The 10503-nt window shown below is 39.8% G+C and overlaps 1 protein-coding gene across 10 annotated transcripts in view; it reads right to left on the reverse strand.

Moving 5' to 3' along the window:
- The window catches only part of AKT3 (AKT serine/threonine kinase 3), a 281741-nt gene extending 271620 nt beyond the window's left edge, over positions 1-10121 (reverse strand). For 3 of the 10 annotated variants that reach the window (XR_015143515.1, XM_086344909.1, XM_086344903.1), the window contains exon 1: positions 9657-9938. The gene's annotated coding sequence lies outside the window, so the exon portion shown is untranslated. Of the gene's footprint in view, positions 1-9656; positions 9940-10005 lie in introns of those variants that run through there. The other 7 variants (XM_086344913.1, XM_086344908.1, XM_086344906.1 and 4 more) reach the window with 6 other exon arrangements.
- Positions 10122-10503: the final 382 nt, after the last annotated feature.

Raw genomic sequence — 10503 nt, forward strand, 5'->3', positions numbered from 1 at the left:
GAACTGTAATATCAATTATTCTCTGGTAATCTTCACGACAACCCTATGAGGGCACGATTACATTTCGCAGATGGGGAAATTGAGGCTTACAGAGATTAAGCTGATTCCCAGATTTAAATACAATTCGTGAATGGTGGCACCAAGAGCTGAACGCAATCTGATTCTGAAGCCCACATTCTTTGACTTTAGCAAAGATAAAAAGCCACCAGAGTAAAAATCTACATATTTGTGAAAGATGGACCACAAATTTAACATGAAGCTTTCAGGAAGCAATGCAAATAAGGAAATAAAATCAGTTTCATTATTTACAGTATCCATAAATATTTTTTAAAAGAAAAAACGTTGTTCAGAAGAAAATTTTTCCTGGGACAAAAATCTGAAATTTAACCCGTGGATCTTTATAAGAGACCTTGTAGTGTAATAAACAAAAAGTCCTCAAAAATATCCTCACATACATACAGCAATGAGTTTTACAGGCTAGTTCTTGTCTCTCTCAATCTAAAAGGAAAAATGTCAAGATATAATTGAGTTAAAGCAGCTCCACAAAAAGGGACCAAGAAACATGATATAGTAACCAAGGTATACATTTTAGATAACCAGAAAAAATGGATGGAGTACATAGAATTATACTATTGGATTGGCCAAAAAGTTTGAGTTTTTCTGTAACATCTTAGGGAAAAACCCAAACAAACTTTCTGGTCAACCCAATATTTTCTCAAATATGACTTTGATAAATAATGCATAGGAATAAGTTCAAGGTTAGACTTCCTAGCTAGTACTGAAATGAATTATAGTTCTTTTTCCAATGCGCATTAAGTACAGAGCCTAATCATCTAGCAGTCAGGAATTAAGACTACCATTCTCTCAAGAGAGCCTGACAAAGTTTGTGTGGCTGAAAAGAAGACCACCTCTGTCATGTCAGGCTGGACCAAGACTGTCCTCAAAATCATTCCAGTCTAACTACTGCACAGAGTCAAAAGGAATACTAGAATCTTGGTGTATTTTTCCAAAACATGTCTGACAGAATAAAAGGGAAATTCCAGAAAAATAAGAAGAAAAAGAGGGTTAAAAGAAGAAAAAAAATTTTTATTTGGTCAAACAAGTTTGGGAAATTCTATAAACCATGTCATTCTCTTGAAACATCACTATTACCATATTAAAGGTATAAAATACATCATGTATAATCTTATTTATCTCAGCAAATCCTAAACTTATTTGAACACACAAGGCTTTTTTTTTTTTCCTTAGTAACATTCATTGAAATCCAAGGGAACACACTGTGACAAACAGCCATAGGAAATGACCACATAATTCAAGACAAGACTGATTTCACCATTAAAAACAGGTAAAAAAAACAAAAAAGCTTTCGGTAAAGAATCAAAACATCATTTTAATTTGATTTCCGTAACTTCCTTAAGAACGCAACATGATCAGCTGGCTACTTAATATGGAGCTAGATAACTGAAAGGGTTAACTCCTTATACAACATAAATAATTATGATTAACCCTTGAACAACATGGGTTTGAACTGTGCAGGTCCACTTATATGTAGATTTTTTTTTCCCCAAAAAAAATATACTACTTGCATCTTCATTTTACAGATCTTCAAGTTACCCAAGTGTGAGGAAAAGTTTGTGTTCAGTTAGAGATCACAAACATGTGGAATCAAAAGAACTAAGAGTCTTTATTTTATCCAAACTGTCAGCTTCCTGCCCCTGGATGAGTCATTTATCAATTCCTTTGTTTTTGAGGCAGAGATAGCAGTAGGCAGATTTTTGACACTGAGGTTGGGGTGGGGCGCTTCCCCCACCCCAGCACTGGTCAAGGGTCAACTGTATAAGGAAGTTAAATATTAGGGACACTAATGATGTCTTTAGAAGAACTGCACTTAGACCTTCTTTGGTCATACTTATAACAAGGGGCATCACATCTATTAATCATCCTTGGTTTCTAACTATTAAAGTATATACTCTGGGTAAACAAAAATTCATTATCTTAACATCCTTGGGATTGGAAAAGAAAGAGATCCTCGACCAACACTTAGTAATAAACAAACAAACAAAACACATCAATAAACATAAATATTTTCCTATTAGAATAATCTGCATTGTCATACCCTTACATAAAACACTAGAAAAACAAAAGTATTTTCAAAATTGATTCTGTTTTCTTAGGTGTACATTTCATTGTTAGACTCTAAGCTAGAAGGCACCTTCATCTCACAGCTGAGAAAAAAGAAGTCAAGACAAATAAAGCATCTTGCCCAACATTACACAGCTACTTTATAAGAATCAAGACAACAGAAACAGGCACACACTTTCCACCAGCACAGCCTCATCAGGACAAAAAAATAGACTGAAATACTCAGATTAACCCCAAATTAATGAATTTAGTTTTATAAAGAAATTGCTTCCAAAAACGAGTTTTCTAAATAAAGATGTTTACCAGTGCCTATATATTTAAACTTTTTAAATGTATATTAAATTAATAGGACAAAATTTATCATCTTCAACAGGGCCAGTCAACCCAGGCAGTACACACATGGCTTTATCCATACTACATCTTAAAATATTACCACCAAGTTCTACCCAAAATCATAATTTTCAGCTTTAAAACTGCTCCTGGGTCTCTACTGGCTAAAATGATACATACTTCAAAAACAATTTAAAAGTCGCTTAAAGGTAATTTTACTCTAGAATTATGATCAATAAGCTAGAAATAAACACTGTCTTTAATGCAGAACCAATGGCATTGACTCTCATGCAGTTAACCATAGTCTTTGATTTACTTTTCCTGCAGTGGCAACACTCTTGCACCAAGTCGAACACTCTCCCACTCGTCTTACATGTTATTAAAAACACTAATCTGCTAAATGCTGGGCTGTACTTTAGGTTTGGAATCTGTTTCCTAAGGTAGAGTGAACTTCACCTCCTCCTACAGTAACTACTTCTCTAGAAATCTGTTCTGTCCAATGAGCTATTGCAACAAAATTTGGCTTATTTTTCTTTTAAACATATTGCATATCTAATTTTTCCCATTCTTATGAAAAATTTCATTCAAAATTCTTGGTAGATTCAATTCAGAATTTACACATTTAGTTACACTAGAAGCATTTTCATACAAAATTATCTGAGATTTTGATAATAATATTTTAAATTCATTTTACAATTTACAAAACATTTTCACATCTTTTATCTCATTCAATAGCATTATTATTTAGTAAAGCAATTTGATGCTTCCTGGCACATAAGAGATGCTTAACAAATATGGAGTAAATGAATGAATAGATGGATGAGTGAAAGAAAAGAGATGCAGCTTTAGATAACGAATTAAGATGAAGCGAACTAAAATTCTAAGTTGACAAACAGAATGGTATGAAGCCACAACAAAAAAAAAAACCTGAACTTAAACATTATAGAAGAACCTACATAAAAAAAATTAAAGTTATAATAAATATTCTTCCCTATTCATTAATAATCATTGGAAGGATTGATGCTGAAGGTGAAACTCCAATACTTTGGCCACCTGATGCAAAGAGCTGACTCATTGGAAAAGACCTTAATGCTGGGAAAGACTCAAGAAATTGTGTGTGTGTGTGTGTGTGTGTATAACACATAATAAACACACATCCCTATGTTTATTCAGTCAATAAATATGTACTGATTATCTACTCTGTGACAAGAACTAAACTGAGTATACAAGGGCCATGCTAAACAAAATATTTTAAAAATGTTTTCCAAACCTAAAATAATTTATCAAAGTGCTTTCACATCCATTTTCTCAATTAACTCTAAAAACAAATCTGTGCAGTAGTTACCACATCTACAATTTTGAACTTAAGAAGACCATAACCAACCAATAATGATAACATTATTTCTTTACAGTTACCATAACAAAGTAATGACAAGTGACAAGAAGCAATTCAAGTCTTCTATCAGTTTGGTATACTTTCTATAAAGTAACAAAATATGAACTCTCAAAAATATGTGCAACATTTGTGAACAGTTCTGAACATTTTTTCTATAACATATTTCAGAAGTCCAATAAAACATGATGTTTTCAAATAAATTAAAATTTAAATATAACTACTGCATCACAGATTATAACAGAAGACTAAAAGTAGGTTAACATAAAGTTAAAAAGCACCCCTAGCAATTCTTCTTTATAAAGAATAAAATTCATAGGTTAATAGGTTGTAATACAACCTTCTATAAACTACTATATTATTGAGCTTGGGCATGCTCAGTCAAGTGGACTCTCTGTGACCCCATGGACCGTAGCCCGCATGGGATTCTCCAGGCAAGAATACTGGAGTGGGTTCCCGTTCCCTCCTGCAGAGGATCTTCCTGATCCAAGGATCGAACCCACATCTCCTGTGTCTTCTGCATCACAGGTGGATTCTTCACTCACTGAGCCATCAGAGAAGCCCTAAAACTACTATACATTTGGGTATACTTAATACTATCCAGAATATACTTGCTCTGTACCCACATTTTTAATATACTTTAGATATGCTAGCCAAATTAAACTAATGAAGAATTGATGTCCAAACACAATAGAAAGTTTCTACTTTGAAAAACAAATGATGGTCAAGGGTAACCACAATATACTTCTATGGTATATACTGATTCTAAGAAATAGGTGAAACTAATATATGCCGTAATAAATACATAAGACTACATGAAACATTCATAAGGATTTGAGGGAAAGGAAAAATACTGGAGTGGAAAGGAAATTCAAGGTAACTTGATCTCCTTTTCAAAGTCTGTCCTTTTATGAGTTGCTATCCTGCTAAAAAGATATCATATAGGGAAATGAACAGTACAAACTATATACTTTGGATACCTTTCTTCTCTTCAGATTACAATATACTCTGTGGATTTTCTTTAAACTCTTTCTATATAGATATCTTCACTGTTTCACACTATGGGGAAATACCTGAATAAGCATAGGCAAGATTTCTAACTTTCACACAAAATATCAGTTATTTTAAATTGCCAATTCTTAATAATCAACTTTATAAACTTTGAAATATGTATACAAAACCATAAACCATTTCTGCCCTCTTTCTTATCCCTGTTCAGGGCATTTGAGTATCATTTCAACCAACATATCCATTATTAATCAAATTAAAAACAGCAACTTGTACTGGGTAATATAGTCAATATTTTAATTTGAAACAACTAAGAAAATGCTTACTGGATTCCCTTGGTTCTCCTAAACCACTGAACAAGCTACTGACAAATTCACCCCTACATTTTTAATATAAAATGTGGCTTGTCTCTAGATGAAAGCACTTACATAATGACCAATGGACAGGATGAAGGTTGTTACTAAAAGAATCTCAGTTGCATGGTTGGCCATATTTTTTTAATATATACGTAAAATCCTTCCTAACTCTGACTTGGGAACCTTCCTGATTATAAAACAAAAAGCACCCACCCACACACACACACACACACAAATGCCATTAATCAGCCTGACAGATTTTACTCCTGATTAAACTGAGAATTAAGCAGTAGGTATGGAATTCTGTAACAAAGTTCATCTCAGTGGTGCATTAGAAAGAGCACAGGGCAGGGTAGGAAACTTGGGTCCCTGTTCCCAACTCTGCCCCACCCAGAGTGATGCTGTATAAGGTCCTTTAATTCTCTGTGCCTCAGTTTCCTTAGCCATAAAAACAAAAGTGTAGCACTAGATGAACTGTAAATAGCTCTTATTTATAGTTCTTCAAGTTCAAAACTACTAAGTACCTATTTCACTTATAGATGCCATCTTAGGTGACAGTATCCTGATTATACACACTTCCAGTCCTCAAAAGGTTAATAAAACATTCAAACATCAAGTTCACTCAGACAAAAATTTGGACTAAATGCCAATACTGGCAAAAATATCTTTCTCCCCCTCTCATCCCCTAGACTCCCAAATATAGTCAGAGACTTTTTCAATTAATATAAAGAAAAATTCTCATTTGAAAATCTCTAAGTGATTTCTTCCAGTATTTTTTTACTTTTCCTTCTGAATATTAGCAACATATACCCATATATAAATGTGAAATATCTGTAACTGGTGATAAATAAATATAACCAGAGAATTGAAAAGAAAAAAAACTATGAAATCTACAGGTCAAGAAGCGTAAATTAATTTACATACTGACTATTATTTGAAGATTTTCTGGTAAAGGATATGTTTACATCTAACATGTTCAAAGACTATAGTGCTTAGAATAAAACATGTAAACACCTGAAACATTTAATTTGGCATTTGAAAAAAATGAAAAAAAAAATGTTGTGGATCAGTCAATATGGCTTTTTTACATATGACTTGATATAAAATGATAATCAAATCATATTGTCTTGATTTCTGTGTAAATTTTATTGTACTACATTAGTGAAATTTAGCATTGTCACTGTGAACTCTAATAATAGATATAAACAGGTTAGGAAAACACTAAAAGATGTGTTTTAAAACTAAGAAGGTTCAAATGAAACAAAAATTTCACAATGCGAGAAAGGTGTTTTCTCCTATGAAAATCTCTTTCAGAAGTGTAACAGGCTATTATGATGATTAAATGCATTTATACATGTTAAGCACATAAAACAGTGCCTGGAACATGCAAGCGTTCATCAGGCACTGGCTCCTGTTAACTCTAAACTGAATCCAGCTCTTATCACACGTAAAAGACCATGATGAAATATTTAAGTTATCATAAAACGATTAAGGAAACTACAGGAAAGTACAAGCTGTATGAAACCAAGATTTAGAACACTGATGCACACTCTAAAACCCAGAGGGGAAAACAGAAATTTTAAGTAATTTAAATAAATACAAATCTACAAAAATTAATCATGTGCATTAATTATATTTTATATTAAAAATAAAAACCAAGTCAAACTACAGGACAGATTTGGTCAATATGAAATGCCCTGCATTTTACGATATTCAAAGCTAATGGTTCTAAATTAAGTATTTTTTAGTGCTTGAAACTTAATCACAGTATAAAGACTAGATCCTATCAAATCATGCTAAAAAATCCAATTAACACATCATTAACAATAACTGCCTTATCTTCACAAGGGTGAAGTCTAGTACTGAAAGCTGTAACAACAAAGTCTAACCATCTTTTCATAAACTATGCAAAGTTTAAGTAAATTCTAAACTTCCACAAAATCAATTTGTAAAACCAGTTCCTCTTTCTAAAGAAACCTAAATAGTTGAAAGTTTCCATTGAGTTTTTTGTAAGAAGGTCTCATGTTTAGAGAGCTAGAATTTAAAAAACCTTAAATCCTTACTTTGCACAAGACTCTATACTAAGTACATTTGTTCCATACGTTTAGCCAAAACATGTTTAGATTTGCAGTGATTCTGAAAACAAATTCACTAATAGTAGTGATCTTCTGGATGAAATGTAAATAGTAAAAGTTTTCGATCAAATCAGTCCCTACCACACAGCCAACACTCCAGTACTTGTTCAATGAATGAATGAAAGAAATCTTATTTAAAATACTTTACAGCCATTAAAGTTACATAAACAAAAACATCCAAAGTAATAATTTTAAACACACAACTTCAAGAGTCAAAGTAAAAATTAATTTTAAGTTGGAAAACAATTCACTAAAGTAATCATTACAGAAAGGCTAGGAGTATGGGACAAGATGAATACAAATAATAGTTTCATAAACTTTTTTGCAGAATGACTTTAGACACGATATTAGTTTTTAAACACTCTATGAAAACATACTATATACTGCAAATACACAATACAAACACAAAACTAAACTCTTTAATGGTCTCTAACTTCCAATGTTGTCTCAGTCATGTGATATACGCACTTTCTTCACTATAAAATTAAAAGCTCAAACTAACCAAAGATAGTGGGGTAAACTTTAGTGAGAAAAACAAAAAGCAGACCGTCAAATACAGTCTCACTAGTAAACTTTCAAAGTCTAGATTATGTATGTGCAAAAGAAAAAAAATCTACAGTCCCGACATATACCTTACAAATAATTGTGCATTCTGTCATATACCTTGGAAAACTAGTAATACTAGTAAGTAGATACGCCAATAAAAGTTGTCTTCACGTTTTAGACAACTACCTCCTGGAATATCTACCTCCTGGAATATTCTTATTCATTTATACATATTTCACAATAACAAGTTCTGAAGACAGAGTTTCCTAAACCATCTTTATAGGATTCTTTCTCCTTTGGCTTTTTCAACTGTTTTCCAACAATCTATAACCTAATTTAATGACTTTTCACCAAAACCAAAGCCCAACAGTTGTTTAATGATTTATAGTGCACTGAAAGATATTATAAGACCATACTTTACCAAAGATGAAACATACATCTAAATTGATGTCAGGCAGCTGACAACGTATTAACTACAAAAAAAAGTCATTATTTCACATTCTTCAGCGTCACGATGAACTAAAAAAGTGAACGTTTTATCAACATGAGTAATTACTATAGATACATAGGTTTCACTGTTGAATTTCTATTTGGAAACGTTTATCAATTACAAACTACTGGGCTTTCGATCAATTACCACACTGGTGGAACGTGTTGGTGTCACTTTCATAACATTATTTTGATGGAAGTAACGTGAGTATCCCAGCCTTGACTTATGGGTAAGCATTTCCTCTGCTTTCAGAAGATAAACAGTAAATACCGGTATCGAAAACCTGGCCCCAAAGAAATTCAATCGAGCCTAACTGCAGAATCCCGGGAAATCCCAAACAAGGGGTGACCCCGCCTAGGAGTCTGGGTGCACACAGCAACCGGCTCCGCTTCAACTCTGGGCTCAGAACGGCCCCACCAGCATCATGGCTGATGCAGACCGATGCGCAGGAGGAGGAGGTGGACGAGGAAGAGGCTGGTTTGTTTACTTGCAGCCAGAGCCGCCGCCGCCGCCGCCAGCAGCGACAGCATCACTGGATCCGCCAAAGCCAGCATCTTCCGCACATTTCTATTCTTAGCACACAACTCCCGAGCGGATCAAAACCCACTACTATTAAAAACACAGACAAGCACGTTCCCCACTCCCACACACCCCCCACCCCACCAGTGCCGTCTCTTCCTGTGCGCTGGCGGCAGCGGCGGCGGGGGGGTGGGGTGGAGAACAAGACCCCGGGGAGCCGTCGCATCCCTGCCTTCCCCCACCCACACGCAGACAGCCCCCTCCCCCACCCAAACGCCCTGACACCGGCGCTCCCCGCGTTACATAACCCCGCCGCCACCCCCAGGCCGAGCCGGGCCCCCTCCCCACGCCGCCGGCCGGCGGGGAGGGTGAGGGGCGGGAGCGAGAGTGGCGCAGAGCGAGCGAGACCGGAGGCGCCGGGCCAGGGCGGCCCAGACCCGGACCGCACCGCTAGGCCGGGAACACCCTCCCCGGCCCCCGCGCACCGCCGCCCCGGCTTCCCCCGCAAAGTGAGGGGTGCGGTCCGCCCGCGCCGGGCATCCCCGGCCTCCGCACCCGCATCCCTCACCCCAGCCCCCGGCGATCCAGCCCCACGCCCACGCCCCCGGCGCGGTGACAAGCCGGACGCCCCCACCTCATTCACCCACCACCACCCGCGCCCGAGGGGGGCCCCGGGGGGAGTGCAGGCGCGGCGGGGAGAGGGCGAGAGTTGGGGGGGGGGGGGCGGTGGCTGTTACCTGCAAAGGCGGCGGCGGCGGCCCCGCAGCTGCTCGGGCGGCGGCGGAGGATGCAGCCGGGGGGCGGGGGGAGGAGAGGGGGCGACTCGGGGGTCCCCCTCCCTCCTCCTCCCCTCCTGTCCTCCCCCCACCCCGCAGAGCCTCTGGCCCCCCTGGAGCCCGGTGTCGCCGGCGGGAGGGCAGGCGGCGGGCTGCAGGGGAGGGAGGGAGGGAGCCGGCCGGGCCGCGGAGCTGGAGCGGGAGGCGGCGGCGGCGGCGGCGGCGGCGGCGGGAGGAGGGAGGCGGCGGGGGGGAGGGGGCGGAGACTCTACGTGGGAATCGGATCTCGGCTACAAATTCAATTCATCACCAGAAAACTCCGCTCGGGCGGGGGCCGGGTCGCGCGGGCGAGGCGAGGCGGCGGCGGGCGGAGGCTCTGAGAGGGCCTGGCGGCCCGGCGCGGGTCGGGGGTCTGCGGCCTCCTCTAGGGCCGCGCCCCGCTGCGGGGGGGGGGGGGGGGGGGCCGCCGCCGCCTCCCCGCCCCCTCCTCCCGCTGGGGCGGCCGCGATCAGCTCTCGCCGCCGCCGCGGGGCTTGTTGTTGACTTTGAGGAAAACTCCTGACGTCAGGGGCTGGCGCTCGGCGACTGGCGGGAGCGGCTTCCCCGCGTCCCTAGCCGGCCCGCCGCCTCTGCCCCCTCCCCGCGGGCCCCCGTCCGCGGGCTTCCCCGAGCCCCCGAGCCCGCGGCGGCCAGCGCCCCCTCTCCTCTCGCGAGAACACCCCCCAGCCGGAGCCAGGAGCGGGGCGTCGTTCCTAGGCGGGAAGTTGTGGGTTTCCCCCGCGCCCTCGTGGCGTGCGGCAGGCACCCG

Source organism: Bos grunniens, chromosome 16 (genome assembly GCF_055505025.1).
Source record: "Bos grunniens cultivar Pamir isolate PY7600 chromosome 16, Bosgru_T2T1.0, whole genome shotgun sequence".
In the NCBI taxonomy this organism is placed as follows: Eukaryota; Metazoa; Chordata; class Mammalia; order Artiodactyla; family Bovidae; genus Bos; species Bos grunniens.